We start from the raw sequence: 4,784 nt of genomic DNA, 5'->3' as shown, positions 1-4,784 counted from the left end.
CGGCGGGAGGGGCGGAGGCTGGGGGGGAAAAAGCGCAGCCGGGTGGACTGGAGTGACTTACTCCCGCCCTCAGATCGCACGTGGGGGTGGCTGATGTAAGACCCGCCTCGGGAGCTTCCCCGCCCGCAGCTAAGCTGAGACCCCGGGGTCCCTCCTCGTCGCGCCCGGAGGCGGGTCTCCAGCCCGCGCTTGGACGTTTGCCGGGAGAGCTGAAGGGGGACTTTACAGCCCGGCTTCGGGGGTCCCTAAGGCCAAGTCCTTCCGCGGAGGCTCGGCCAGGCCAGCCCGACACCCGCGAAGGCGGAAGACTTGTAGAGAACGCGGGACGAAGGCTTTCGGGTTCACTTCCCACTCCTCCGCACCGTGTGGGGCCAACAGCCCGAGCCCCGCGTCTCCTTGACCGGGTGGGGCTGGAAGTGCTGCGAGGATCCTCGTTGGGGGTAGAATCGCGGTGGGCCCACGTTCTACCGCGTGGCACCGGGCGGAGTCGGCCTTCGTGGCCGGCGGGGACACGGCAGCCCCGGCCGCTTGCCCAAGCCACAGGGGAGCCGAGCGTCCCCAAGTCTGGGAGAATCTCCCTGGGTTTTCTAACATTTAAGTATAGGCTAGCGAAGGCAGCAATTAGCATCTCTAATGGGGCCTTGGAGTTTACAGAGTTTTTTCGAAGACTTTTATCTCGTTTATTTTTAAGGGCACCCCTGTGAGGTGTGTGAATTCTCGATGGTCTCCATTTCAGGGATTGGCAGGTAGCCTTTGTAATGGGCTGGCTCAGAGAGCTCCCTGAGAGACAGGGTTAGAGCACTAAGTCGGCTTTGCAGACCTCAGGGAAATAATGTAACTTTGTTACATTCAGCTTAAAATAAGTAAATACGTCATGTGTCAAATCAGATACCATGTTAATTCTAGCATGGACAAGAGGCTCCAAGATTGAGAACAATTTATGAAGAGAGAAAAACTTACAATTCGATGCATTAACCTAAGGTTTTCTTCAAGTTAGGAAAGACTGCACTCTTCCATTTCACCTAAGTTCATTTAGTGGCAAACAAAACTACCTATATCAATGTTTAAAATATCAAAGCAAAAAAGTTTTAGAAGGATTATGGAAAGGCAAAAAAAACCTTTCTAGTATGTTGTTTCCTGAGTCTTGTATTTAAAATGTTAGTCTCAGCAGTCATCTCTGTGACGGGAAAAATGATGAGGGAAGTGCTCTTCAGGATGTCACACTAGGTCTGTAACTGTAAGGTTATGAGAACCACAGGGCCATGAGATGAAGGCTTTTACAAAAAAACTAGTAAATTAGTTCCATGAGCTAACAAGCAATGATTGAGCATCCACTTTTAGGGCTTAATATGTTCTTTCTAATTTAATGCTCAGACGACCCTGTGAAGTAGATTGTATTTTAGTCGTTTTACAGATGAGGAACTGAAGCTGTGTGGCCAACAAGAGGTGGAGCTAGGGTTTAAACCCAGATGGGTCTGACTCCAAGGCCTGTGTCTTTTCTGCTACACTATCAGTCTGTGTGGAATGAAGTCGTAGCATGGGGTTCTGCTTTGGAACAGTAGATTGGGAACAACTGTAGAGAGGCTTTAATACCAAACAGAGGCTGCAGGCGCCATCTTGTAGGTAAATGGGAGATGCTGAAGGAGACTGGGACGTGGTAGCTCTGTGCTAGAGAGAGTGGGAACCCGGTGGCTTGTGGGGGAGGTGATATCAATCCTTAGGGAGAAAGAGGGCAGAATCTTGGGATCCTGTCCTCTCTTTAGGACCAACTCAACGGTATGAGGAATCACAAGATAAATGTGTGTTTTATAAGATTAAGCAACAAAGTAATTAATAAACATAGCCACAATGTGCAGCAAATAAAAAGAAAGCAAAAGAGCCAGAAGAGAGACTACAGACCCGGCACTGTCCCTTCTGACACAGCCGGTGCTGGCATGCACCTCTGTGAACAAAGAGCATGTGTTCCAGTGACATGCTTCTTTGTCAGGGGCTTCACTGCCAAAGGCATAAATAACACAGGCAGAACAGGGTGTGTCTCACTGCCCTGCCAACATCTTCCACTGGACTGTCAGTCCACAGGCCTGAAGGGACTGTTGTCACACTGCCCTGGTTGTGAATATTGCTGTACTTAACATCATTCTGTGTATGCATCTGGGTGTGAGAAAGAAGTAGAATATTGGACTGTATCTAAGCTGCAATCATTATTATGATTTTGGATTTATGGATTTGAAGGACTGGAAGGGAATAAGGAAAAGCAAAAACATCTTAGTTTGTGAGGGAGTCTGAACTATGGGTAAATCTCTTTTACTTCCATTGATGTTAATGTTTACCTAATAAGTAATACAGATATCAAACAATGCCTGGTTTTGGCACTCCTTTGACTCTTAAAACTGCTTGTTAATCAGAATGTGTGTATTCCAATAAGTTCCAAAATGTCTGAGGAGAACACTTGGAGCTAGTTTGTAACTCCTTGGATCTGCTCTCCACCCCACTGCCTCAGCAACGTCATCAGATGATCAGAGCCTTCCACAAACTTTGTGTCTGTGAACAGACTTCATCAAATCTGAAGATGAAACAGGCCCACTCAGGCATTGGCTTAACTGGCCTTGAAACCAGTTTAGCAGAATGGGCACCTTTTCTCTTTAGGAAAGACAGTATATGAAGGTGATGCATAAGATGGGGTGAAGAAATCATTACTCTTTAAATATGAAACACTTCCATTCTTTTCCTCCTCTCCCATACACGTTTGCATACACTGGTAAATCTGTCCTCTGAATCTCCACAGTATGGTCTGTGTGCCTGTTATAGCAGCTAGGCAACACGTGGGAGTTGTTGAAGGATCTAAATTCTCAGTGAGACTGTGAGCTCATACAAATATTTCTGGATGATATGAATGGAGAGCAGGAGCCTGGGGCAGTCTTTAGAACATAGGTGCCCTGCAAATGTGTTATGTTGAAATAATGTCACGTGTACTCAAAAATATTACCTAGAAACAGCTGAGACACTGAGACAAAGGGATAGAGGAAGGCAAATAGTTGGGTGAAAATGGGTTAAGGAATAAGATCCTGTTAGTCACCAGATGGTAAAAAAAAAAAAAAGAGGAGGGGAAAGTGTCAGGTGTGCAGGCAGCTGCAGGTCCAGTAAGGGGCCCCTGCCAAGACAGCCAGATTCCGTTTTGCTCTCTGAAACAGCTGTAGGTGCGTGGCCTTCCTGGGGCAGCAAAGAAGAGCTATGACCACCAAGAGTCGGGTTTAACATTTATTAAACACTATCCTTATGCCAAGTACTGTGCTTGGGACTTTTGTGTACATTGCATCTCAGTTAATCCTGGCACCAGCTCACTGGGACAAGACTATAATTCCCTTTTATTGTTTAGGAAACAGGCTTAGCAAAGCCAAGTGGAACTCACATAGCCAGTAAGAACCTGGATTTCTCTGTCATTAAAATCTCACTGTAATTCATTCTCATTACTTTGATCCACTAGTCTTCACAACTGCTTCTGAAAACTTTGATCCACTAGTCCTCACAACTGCTTCTGAAAAGCCTTTTTGTTTTCTCTGCTTTAAGAAGATTTACATGCTCAAGGAGGGGGTGGAGAGGAAGTTTAAAAGAAATCCTAAAGAAAATATTAAATTTTAAAATTAGATTCCTACTATTGAGACATATCCACCATTAAGGTGGATATCCTTGCAGCTTTTTTTTCTATATTATACATATTTTTAAAGAAAACAATACTGGGGGGACTTTGGCGGTCCGGGGGTTAAGACTATGCGCTTCCACCGCAGGGGGCGCGGGTTCCATCCCTGGTTGGGGAACTAAGACCCGCATGCCACGTGACGCAGCCACAAAATTTAAAGAGAAAATTATGTTTCACGATTTAAAAAAAGAACAATATTGGGATCAGATTGAAGGTTTTTGCTTGAAACTTGTTTTTCCAGCTAACACTATGGTAAGTAATGAGTTAATACTCATGACAAATATGAGTGTTAACTTTGCTCAGTGTTTTCCCTTTTGAGAGATGGGCTCTAGTAATGTGGGAATCCACTCCATCCCTTACAGGCTGTGTGCTTTGGGACAAACCACATAACCTCTAGGAGCCTCAGGCTGCTTATCTCGGGACTGTTGTGAGGATTAGACATGATCCTGTGGGTGAAGCTCCTATCTGGCGCCGTGCCTGCACTCTCTCTGTGCCCCAGTCACAGTCGCTGCAAGGCAGAGTCCCTCCCTTCTCAGCAGAGGCCCAGAGCTTGCTAGCCTCCTCAGGGGTTATCGAAGTTCTGCTGTGGCCATTAGTCTTCCACTTCTGCTCCATGCCCTTCATCTCCTGTAGTTACCTTGCCCTTTTGTCTGAGGGACGGGCTCACCTCAAATCAATGTAAGTTGTTTATTTATTTATTTTTTATTTATTTATTTATTGGCTGCACCGAGTGGCTGGTGGGATCTTAGTTCCCTGACCAGGGATTGAACCCGGGCCACCACAGTGAAAGTGCTGAGTCCTAACCACTGGACCGCCAGGGAATTCTCTAATCAATGTAAGTTTTGACTTTCAAAAAGGGCGGACTTATTTTCTGTTTCATGCAGGCCTTGGTCTCTTGTGTAACTGAGGACATACTCCTGGAAAATATCTGTGTGGCCCCGCGGTGTTGGACATCCCTCTCCTCCGTAATTAGCCAGCATCCCCGCCATCTGGACTCGCTCATACCTCACAGGGATTTCCTTGTCCACACAGAACTAAGATTGATCCAAGAGCCCTGCTCCTGCTGACCGAACTCTACCATCTGTTC

Source organism: Kogia breviceps, chromosome 8, assembly GCF_026419965.1.
Source record: "Kogia breviceps isolate mKogBre1 chromosome 8, mKogBre1 haplotype 1, whole genome shotgun sequence".
NCBI lineage: Eukaryota > Metazoa > Chordata > Mammalia > Artiodactyla > Physeteridae > Kogia > Kogia breviceps.
Note: the sequence above shows the minus strand (reverse complement) of the source record.